The following is an 11254-nucleotide window of genomic DNA, read 5'->3' as shown; positions in this document are numbered from 1 at the left end:
AAAAAAAAAAAAAAAAAAAAAAAAAAAGATTCACTTGCAGTGTTGGGAGCACCTTTCTCTCTCATTCAGTGCGAGCTTTGTGTGTATGCATGTGGGGGGGTGTGTTCCGACTCCATCCTGATTCCAAGTCATGGACCATTAATAATGTCTAACTGCAAAACTAAGGAGCCACTAAATATTCTGCTATTTATAAGTAATCTGTTGCCCAAGGCATCGCGCTACTTAATGAAACCTTGAATTAATGTGTAACTTAAGAAATAGATCATTCTACAAATATAGGCTACCAGAAGCATAATCTAAGCTGTTCTGTTTACTTCACTGCTGGGTTGGGGATGAGAGAAGGAGCAAATGAATATAAATAATAATACATCAAATACATTGAGCCAAGCACTGTGCAAATTACTCTCTATGCATTACCTCTTGCGGTTATTATGATAACCCCATAGGATTATTATTATTACTAGTCCCATTTTACAAATAAAGAAACCGAGGCTTGGAAAGATTTATGTAGCTAGCCCAAGGCCACGCAATGGAATTCAAGTCTAAGTGCGTGTGGATCTTGGGTACTGCATCTTTGGGGTAGAAAGAATGAGGTGAAGGGTGGACCCCTGTGCTCAGGTAGCAATTCATTTGCCCAACGCAAATGTGGTTTGTTTGCTTGATGGGCTAATACTGATTGGTTGGAAAATGCAGTGGGTAAAGGTGAAACTGAGAATGATGCAGGTTTTGTGCCAAAGACCTTGGGAGAGAGGTGGAGAGCTGAGTGCTGAGTGGGCTGATGATGACCGCTAGCTGGAATGACCTGTTCGACAACCCGGGAGGCGTGGGGAGAACCCAGTTCAGGGGGTTCCAGGTGGATGTGTGGTTTCTAAAGGGTGCCCAAGCCAGGCGCACAAAAACTGTCTTGGACCTTTATCTGGGGAGATCCTCCCAGTTCATCTGGACTGACCCTCGAGAGCCACCTGATGAACCACATCCTGTAGAGCCACTGAGGACCGGCTGAACCTGCCCGCATTCAGTGCCAGAGCCTGGGGTGAAATACAGAGCTCTGTTCCATGGGCCTCAAATGCTTCCTGGTCACTCTGGGAAACCCGTGAGCATGTACAGAGCCTGGGAGTAAGCTCGGCCTAACCGCCTCCTACCGCACGGTGTAAGACCTTAAAGCTGCAGGAAGCAGAGAGGATGTCAGGAACACACTGGGTGGATGGATGGGTGGGTGGGGGGCCAGGCGAGGACGCAGGGGAGGAGCATGTGAAAGGAAGGGTGTGGGAGAGGGAAAGGCCGGGGTTCAGCTTGAAGCCAAACCGGCTGCAGAAATGCATCATTTAGAAGCTCTGGTCTTTGTGACTCATCCTTCTGCAGATAAGACTCATCCTGGGAGAGTTGGCACAGACCTTCAAGATGTAGACCCCTGGAGGAAACTGGAGCCCACAGTCATTACCCTCCTGGCTCATGCTTCTGGTCGGTGATGGCTCTTGTAATTCCTGGGATCTGATCATCCTCCTTCTTCTTGGATGTATTCAGCCAAGCACCTGCCCTGTGGCTAGCACCGTCATTTTATTCCATGGGCTTAAGAGCTAAGCTCAAGCAACCCAAAGACAAAGGAGCTCAGCCAGGGGCCCTTGTTTATTTAGGACCGGGGGCTGCAGACTAACTTCAGGATTCTGGAGCCCCTGGGCCTCACGTTTTAGGGGCCTTGGGTTCTCATGTCTGAGGGGAGGGAGGTAAACCCAGGTGAAGGGGGCTGGCTCCCAGGATTGGGATGTTCCCCTCTGCCTCTGTCTTGGGGCTGATTTGCCGGCTCCCCGATCAGCCGCTGGAGGCTTTTCCAAGGCCCCCCTGCAAGAGCCTGGGAACTGTCCAGCTAGCAGTCTGCTGAACCACAGGGGCAGCCACCTTGAGGCCGCCAGCTGGAGAAGGCCCGTGGCTGGTCGTGGAGATCTGCGCCTGGAGGAGAAGCAGCAGGCCAGGGGCCCAGAGGAGAGCCGCTGCCCATTGCCGTGCTTGACCTGTTAGCATTTGCATTCCTGAAGTCATGGTTGGTTAATTAAAAATAAGCTCCAGGGCCTAAGGAGGCCCACAATGGAGTGGGAACGTCTCCTTGATGCAAAGCGATTCCATTTCCAACTAAAGTAATATAAAATGGTAAAAGGGACAGGCTGTTAAAACACCTCATGTTGTCAATGGGAGCTGGAAGGCTCTGAAAGGCACCGGGGCTAACCATGGTCCCCAAGCTGGTTAAGAGCATGGCCAAGGTCGGATCTCGTCCCCGTGGTATCCCACTCTCTGCAGAGAGTGGATAGTCCACACTCAAGTGTAAACACTTTTACCACCAGTGGCCAGTGGGTAGGGTGTGTCTCTATCTTTTTCTGATTTTGATGTTACTGAGTGCTGAATATGTGCTGGCGCCTGTCCAGGTGCCTCATATGTATTATCTAACTTCTTTTATCCTCTCAAAAATCCCTGAGGCAGATGAGGAAATGGAGGCAAAGAGAGGTTATGCGATTTCTCCTCAGTTGGCCAGTGGCAGAGCTGGGACTTAGACTCAGATAGTCTGACTCTAAGGGCCCTCTCTTGACCACTGCACTGTCTGGTCTCTTCAGAAATCTTTGCTTGAAAGGCCAGGTTGCACACTTGGGCTTTTTTCTTTCTTTTTTTTTTTTTTCCAAGATGGAGTCTCGCTCTGTCACCCAGCCTGGAGTGCAGTGGCGCAATCACGGGCTCACTGCAACCTCCGCCTCCTGGGTTCAAGCAATTCTCCTGCCTCAGCCTCCCAAGTAGCTGGGGCTACAGGCATGTGCCACAATGATCGGCTAATTTTTGTATTTTTAGAAGAGTTGGGGTTTCACCGTGCTGGCCAGGCTGGTCTCAAACTCCTGACACAGTGATCCGCCCACCTCAGCCTCCCAAAGTGCTGGGATTACAGGCATCAGCCACAGTGCCTGGCCCCACTTGAGCTTTTATATTTGCAGAGAGTAAAAAGAATGAAGGCAGGAAAGAATTTTGTGAAGGCAAAGGTGGTTGATGGTTTCAAGTATCCACTTGGAAAAGTTTCGCTTTTGATCCTTGTATGAGTCCGTTTTCACACTGCTATAAAGAAATAAATACAAGACACTGGGTAATTTATAAACAAAGGAGGTTTAATTGACTCACAGTTCCACAAGGCTGGGAGGCCTGAGGAAACTTACAATCATGGTGGAAGGGGAAGCAGACGCCTTCTTCACAAGGCAGCAGAAGACAGAAGTGAGCAAACGCAGAGAAAATTGCCTCATAAAACCATCAGATCTCTTGAAATACTATCAGATCTATCACAGAACAGCAGCGGAGAAACCAGCCCCATGATCCAATCACCTCCCTCCCTCGACACACGGGGATTACAATTCAAGATGAGATTTGGGTGGGGACACAGAGTCAAACCATATCAATCCTCTTAGCGAGAGAGTCCTTGAAAGACAAATAGCACCCCATCTCAAAGAGGAGAAATGCAATAGCTCATTAGACCCTGAGAACCTGGCGGCTCAGCCACTCTTAGCTGCCAGGCTCTCAGGCCCCTTACCCTGTTGGTGAAGGACTCTCAAGTGTGTCTCTGCTGGCTGCCCTCGCAGGACAATGCTTCCATAGCCAGCAGGGGACTTCTAGGATAGCAAAAGAGGCTCCCCTGTGCCTACAGATGAAAATCAGCCATGTATTAGTAACTGTTTCAGCTGAGGCATGGCTACATCGGGTTCATTTACTATTCTCTCTACTTTTCTATATCTTTGAAATGTTCTATCATAAAAGATTTAAAAATATATAAATAAAAGAGGCCCAGACGCAGTGGCTCATGCCTGTAATCCTAGCACTTTGGGAGGCCAAGGCAGGGTCACCTGAGGTCAGGAGTTCAAGACCAGCCTGGCCAACAGGCAAACCGCTGTCTCTACTAAAAATACAAAAATTAGCCATGTATGGTGCTGCATGCCTGTAATCCCAGCTACTTGGGAGGCCGAGGCAGGAGAATCGCTTGACCCTAGGAGGCAAAAGTTGCAGTGAGCTGAGATCATGCCATTGCACTCCAACCCGGGCAACAGAGCAAGACCCTGTCTCAAAAAATATATATGTATGTAAATAAAACATGTATTGCCCTCGGGAAAACACCAAGGAGTCGATTATAGTTTGGGTGTAGGCAGGTCTGCGAGACGGGCAGTTCAAGGAGGTGATTTGGGCAGTTTAAGTTAGGATTCTTTCTGGTGAAGGGCAGGAAAAATTATCTTGCCTGAAATCTACTTAACCAACCAATGTCCTCCATTTCCATCCCCAAACACACAGTGGATGCCCAGGATGCACCAATTGTCATAGCTGATAGGCCACTCTCCAGAGCAGGCGTCATCAAACTCCCAGCCCTGGTTAGCCCGCAGGCCAGTTTGATTTTCTTGGACGAAGTTACATATGGCCCATGACTGCTTTCTCACCACCGTGAGAGTGACGTCGTTGTTATAAACACCATAGGGCCTACAAAAGCCAAAAATACGTACTACGTGACTCTCACGGAAAAAGTGTCCTAGTCTGCTCTAGAATGTCACATCCTTCTGCTCCCACCCACTGAGTTCTATGTTTACCAATTACCTGAGGAGCTGTATGTCTCCAAACCTGGTTGGACCAATCGTATTTATTATTGCAAGTATATGATTTAATTAATTAGTGTTTAGGTCAATGAAATCAGAGTGTGGCAAGTAAGTGTTATTTCTATGAAAATTAGATTGCTCTGGAAATACTCAATAAACACAAGTCACTAAAACCATTCCCATTAAATTAAGTCTGGGCAAGAGAGCTGTATAGGGTTGGGCTGGGAAGCATTGTACAAATCTAGAGTAACTTTGCATTCAGAGAATTTGTAAACATCTTTAACGATCATGTTAAGGAAACATAGCTGGAAGTTGTACACAATGTCCAATAAGTGTGATCTGTGCATGAAAGATGACATAAAACTTCACAACAGACCCACATCCAAGGAAAGGCCTTAGCTCTCCTTCAGAATATTAAGAAATAAAGGTACATTTGTATTTTGAAAGTTAAATAAGAGATTTAAAGAATACACACATGTGCATGGCTTTCAAACCATGCTTTATGAATCCCTACTTGAGTCAGATTTTAAAAAATGTCCCAGGCTGGGCGTGGTGGCGCACACCTGTAATTTCAATATTTTGGGAGGCCGAGGTGGGCAGATCACGAGGTCAGGTGATCGAGACCATCCTGGCCAACATGGTGAAACCCCGCCTCTACTAAAAATACAAAGAAATTAGCTAGGTGTGGTGGCGCATGCCTGTAGTCCCCACTCTTCTGGAGGCTGAGGCAGGAGAATTGCTTGAACCCAGAAGGTGGAGATTGTGGTGAACTGAGATCGTGCCATTACACTACAGCCTGGGTGACAGTGCGAGACTCCATCTAAAAAAAAAAAAAAAAAAAAGAAAAAAAGAAAATCCCAGTTACTAATCCCGATAGTGTCAGATACAAGGGCTATGCTATAACAGAAAGCCCATCCTAAAATTGCTTTATAAAAAGGAGGCCTCCCTTCACATCATTCTCTTCTTTCCCAAATCCCCTTCCTTCCCCTAGAAGCATGGAGATATCTGCACCTGAGAAAGCAGAGCAGGAGGTTGGTGGGGGGCGGGGGGGGTGCTGACTCAGCCTTAGCGCCCCCTGAGCTCTGAGCACCTGGGGCAGAGATGACAGGTTGCGTTAACTAAGCAAACAGCAAATCAATTAAGCAAATAAGTAAATATGCTGAGGAGAATGGGAGCCAGCGTTCTGATTGTTGCAGAGGGATTTAGAAACATGGAATTCGGGAAGGCTGGAAAGAACACTGAGGGTTTGGAATGGAATTGGAAGGGTCAGATGAACTCTTGGGTTTTTAAATACATCGACACAGATAGCTATAGACACAGTCAGAAACACATGCGTAGGTGGGTACTGCCTTATGCATTTGTTCCCTGAGAGAATTGAGTAGCAATGACACCCCAGGAGCAATGAGCACAACTTTCAAAGTACAACCTACCAAATAAAATGGGCATCCATGAGTCCACATTGATACAAATAAACATATACATGAACACGATGGGAGGTAAGGTCTTCTTTATAAGAGAAGGTAACTAACAAAGTAGAAGGACCAACAGAATTAAACACTCACATTTGGCAGCCATTGCAGCAGTCACTGGTATTAGCCGGAGCCATAGGGCTGGTAGGCACAAGTTGGATGAGGAACAGAATATTGGCATAATATCCGACTACCTTCCTACAAAATACGAATCAAATATGGAGGAGAAATGATGACTTCATTGTGGAGAAACCTGTCAGGCACTGGTGTGACCAGAAGATGGAAGTGAGCATCACCCAGCGTGGGATGGGAGGACATAAAGTGCTCCAGGGAGGCCCTAAGCATGCATTAAGAGGGCACGGCATCACCTCCGTAGCCCCTGTGAGACCAGACAGCCAGGCTCTGGGCATGTGTGAACACTGGAGGGCCTGGGGGTGAGATCAGCCCAAGGAATGAATGACCTCGGTTCTCTAGAACCTCCAGACAAGGGACATGGGGAAAGGCTGAGGAATTATTCCAGATGGAAGGAGACTGAGAAGGCAGGACAACTAAATACAATGTGAGATTCAGAAACGAATCCTGACCCGATCCCCACCCTCAAGAGACATTTGTGGGAGAGTTGATGGAATCTGAACGAGATTTCTGGATTGGGTGGGAGATTTGTATCAGTGTTAATTTCCTGATTGGGAGGAATCATTTTAATGTAAGGAAACATCTTTACGTTATCGTGGGTGGGGAGAGAGAGAGAACAATGAAGCGCTGCAGTGAAATGTTAACAACTGGGAGATCTGAATATAGATTATGAAGGAGTTCTTCGTATCTTTTATGAAGGTCTAAGACTTTTGAAATAAAAAAAGTTACTTGGTTACCAAAACATTAAAATAAAATAAAAGAGATTTATTGGCTGGCAAAAAACCAAAAATTCCAGAATCATACAGGCTTCAGGCATAGCTTGATCAAGGCTCCAGCTCACTATGTTTGCCATACTCTCAGCTCTGCTCTTTTCTATTGATGTTATCCTCAGGCTGATTTCCTCTTATCTCAAGGTAGCTGCCAACAACAGGGACTATGTGCCTGCAGACTTCAGCAGCGGAATGAGTTGCACTGATTGGATAACCCAGTCTGGGCCCATCCTGATCCTGGATGTATTTGAATCCCACCCAAACCCTGAAGTTGTTACAGCATGGTGAAGGGTAGCTTCTCAAAGGAAATTATGCATGCATTTGGCAAGAGGGAATTAACCTAGGCACTTAACCAATGAAAGTCCAGCATACTGCAATATAGAGAGTGGGTAAATGCCCAAGAAGGTGAATTAGTGGTGCAGGTTTAGAGGAGGTGAGAAAACACTTCCACCAAAAGAATTGGAATTATTTTCCAGGGAAATACAAATTATTCAAGAGAAGAAGATAAGCCATAGGCCAGAAAAAATCTTAGCAAAAAAAAAAAAAAAGAAAAAAATATATCTGCTAAAAGATTGTTATCCAACATATACGACAAAACTCTTAAAACTCTACAATAAAAAAAAAATGAACAATCAGATTTAAAGATGGACAAAAGAAGGGAGGTGCAGTAGGGTGAGCCTATAGTCCCAGCTATGCAGGAGGCTAAGTTGGGAGGACCACTTGAGCCTAGGAGTTTGAGTCCAGTCTGGGCAATATAGTGAAATCCCAATCTCTTTAAAAAATGGGCAAAAGATCTGAACAGACACCTCACCAAAAATATGCAGACAGCGAATAAGCATAGGAAAAGATGGTCAACATATGTCATTAGGGAATTACAAATTAAAGCAAGCAGATACCAATACATACCTGCTAGCATGTTTAAAATCACTGACAACATCAAATGTTGGCAAGGTTGTGGAGAAAGAGGAACCCTAATTCATTCCTGGTGGAATATACAGTGGTACAGACACTTTGGAAGACAGTTTAACAGTTTCTCATAAAACGAAACGTATTCTTACCATATGTTCCAGTAATCACACTCCTTGGTATTTACCCAAATGAGTTGAAAACTTATGTCCACACAAAAACCTGCACATGCATGTTTATAGCAGCTTTATTCATAATTGCCAAAACTTGGAAGCAACCAAGATGCCCTTTAGTAAGTGAATGGATAAATAAACTGTGGTACATCTGACAATGAACTATTATTCAGCACTAAAAAGAAATGAACCATCAAACTTTGAAAAATAATGGAAGAAACTACAATGCATATTACTAAGTTTTAAATGCCAATTTGAAAAGGCTGCATACTGTACGATTCCAACTCTATGGTGTCTGGAAAAGACTAAACTATGGAAACAGCACAAACATCAGTGGTTGCCAGGAGTTGGGGTTAGGGAGGAGGAGGGATGAAAAGATAGAGCACAAAAGACTTTTAGAGCAGTGAAATGGTAACTGAACCAGATAAAATCTGGTTCAACCTTTAAGTAAGAAAGTTGTGAGTTGTTTCTCAGTTGACATAAACCCCCAGGTCACATAACTGGAGCATGCCCAGATGAACCAAGCAGGCAACATGAATGGAACTTGACTGCTGGACCGAGGAAAAGAGACTGAATTAAGAAGCGGAAACAACATGGCAGGATCCAAGGTCCAATCAGATGGAGCCCTGGCATCACCCTGTGGCAGGATCCAATGACAGCACACCCCCTGGCATCACTTCACTGCAAGATCCAATTAGATCACACCTCATTACACTCTGACGATAAAACCTGCCCCAAGCCCCAGCTTGGGGAGATAGATTTGAGTGTTTCCTTCTGTCTCCTTGCCAGTTAACTCACAGTAAACCTCTATCACTGCCGAAACATGGTGCTTCACTGTTTGGCTTTCCGTTGCACAAAACTACTGTTTACTATTATGGTGAATCCATAGCACTATACATTTGTTGAAAGCCACAGAATGTACAACACCAAGAATGAACCCCAAAGTAAATTACAGACTCTGGGTGATGATGTGTCAATGCAGGTTCCATTGTAACAAATGTAACACTCTGCTGTAGTGCTGATAATGGGGGAGGTTATTGCATGGTGAGGGGACAGGAACCTTCTGTACTTTCCACTCAATTTGGCTGGGAACCTAAAACTGCTAAAAAAAAATACTGTGTGTGTGTGTGTGTGTGTGTGTGTGTGTGTGTGTGTGTGTGTGTGTAAAGAGAGTAAAAGATCTAGACCTCAAAAGACAGCAAGCCCAGGCAGTCTTAGAGGCCAATTCCTCTAAGCTTTCAAGGAAGATACAATCTCTGTGTAATACAAACTATTCCACAATTTAACAAAGATAAAAATCTTCCTGCCTCTTTTTATAATCCTGACACACAAAGATTTAAAATCACACATTAGCATAGTGAATTGACTACTAAATTAAAAGAAAAGAATACACTGTGATCAAAAGAATTTTTCCCAGAAATGCAAGGAATGTACAAATAAAGGAAACTCTAAAACTGGATTGAAGGATATAAAAGTCCTGAAAAAATGGAGAGACAGTCAATGTTCTAGGATAGGAAAGCTCAATTGGGTAAAGTTATTTCTTCCCAAATCAATCTATAAGTCTATGAACGTAATTCCAATCAAAACACCAACAGGATAATTAGAAAAACTTGACAAAGTTACTCTTAAGATTCATCTGTATTAGAAAATGCATGAGGAGAACAAAGTCAATTTTGAAAAAGAATAATAATCATTATATATATGAACTACCATATATCAAAACACATTTTAAAACTAAGGAACTAAGCTGGGCGTGGTAGCTCACACCTGTAATGCCAACACTTTGCAAGGCTACGGTGGGCAGATTGCTTGACCTCAGGAGTTTGAGACCAGCCTGGGCAACATGGTGAAACTCCATCTCTTCAAAACATACAATAATTAGGTGGGCATGGTGGTGTGTGCCTGCAGTTCCAGCTACTTGGGAGGCTGAGGTGGGAGGATCGCTTCAACCTGGAGGTCAAGGCTGCAATGAACCATGATTGTGCCACTGCATTACAGCCTGGTCAATGGAGTGAACCCTGTCTCTAATAATAAATAAATAGCCTTGGCCCCGGACCCTACAGCCGCTGAGATGTTGATGCCTAAGAAGAACCAGACTGCCCTTTATGAACTCCTTTTTAAGGAGGGAGTCACGGTGGCCAAGAAGGATGTCCACATGTCCAAGCACCCGGAGCTGGCAGACAAGAATGTGCCCAACCTGCACGTCATGAAGGCCATGCAGGCTCTCAAGTCCCGAGGCTGCCTGAAGGAACAGTTTGCCTGGAGATGTTTCTACTTGTCCCTTACTAATGAGGGTGTCCAGTATCTCCGTGATTACCTTCATCTGCCCCTGGAGATTGTGCCTGCCACCTTACGCCGCAGCAGTCTAGAGACTGGCAGGCCTCGACCTAAAGGTCTGGAGGGTGAGCAACCCGCAAGACTCACAGAGGGGAAGCCGACAGAGACACCTACAGACGGAGTGCTGTGCCACCTGGTGCCGACAAGAAAGCCAGGGCTGGGGCTGGGTCAGAAACGAATTCCAGTTTAGAGGCGGATTTGGTCGTGGATGTGGTCAGCCACCTCAGTAAAATTGGAGAGGATTATTTTGCATTGAATAAACTTACAGCAGGAAGGAAGGAAAGAAGGAAGGAAGGAAGGAAGGAAGGAAGGAAGGAAGGAAGGAAGGAAGGAAGGAAGGAAGGAGGGAGGGAGGGAAGGAAGGAAGGAAGGAAGGAGGGAAGGAAGGAAAAGAAAGGAAGAGAAAAAGGAAGGAAGGAAGGAAAAGAAAGAAAGGAAGAGAAAAAGAAAGAAAGGAAGGAAGGAAGGAAGGAAAGAAGGAAGGAGGGAAGGAAGGAAAGAAAAAAAGAAAGAAAATATTGAGGTATTGGTGCAAGGCAGTCAGATCATTCAGTGAAAAAGAATAAAGTACAGAAACAAACCTGATTATTAAAATATGTACCCATCCAACAAATATTTATTTAGTTAGTTATTTAGTTTGAGACTGTCTCACGCTGTCTCCCAGGTTGAAGTGCAGTGGTGCAGTCTTGCCTCACTGCAACCTCCACCACCAGGGCTCAAGCAATTCTCCTGCCTCAGCCTCCTGAGTAGCTGGGATTACAGGCACGCACCACCACACCCAGCTAATGTTTGTATTTTTAGTAGAGACAGGGTTTCACCATGTTGGCCAGGCTGATCTCAAAGTCCTGAGCTCAAGTGAACTGCCT

At 45.2% G+C, this 11254-nt stretch overlaps 1 pseudogene; it reads left to right on the top strand.

Annotated features, from left to right (window-relative positions):
• The first annotated feature begins 10122 nt into the window (after window positions 1-10122).
• Window positions 10123-10657, top strand: LOC108294265 (annotated as a pseudogene).
• The last annotated feature ends 597 nt before the right edge of the window (window positions 10658-11254 follow it).

This window comes from Cebus imitator, unplaced genomic scaffold (genome assembly GCF_001604975.1).
Source record: "Cebus imitator isolate Cc_AM_T3 unplaced genomic scaffold, Cebus_imitator-1.0 Scaffold572, whole genome shotgun sequence".
NCBI classification, from domain to species: domain Eukaryota; kingdom Metazoa; phylum Chordata; class Mammalia; order Primates; family Cebidae; genus Cebus; species Cebus imitator.
The sequence above is the reverse complement of the archived record's forward strand: the minus strand, read 5'-3'. Positions and strand labels throughout refer to the sequence as shown.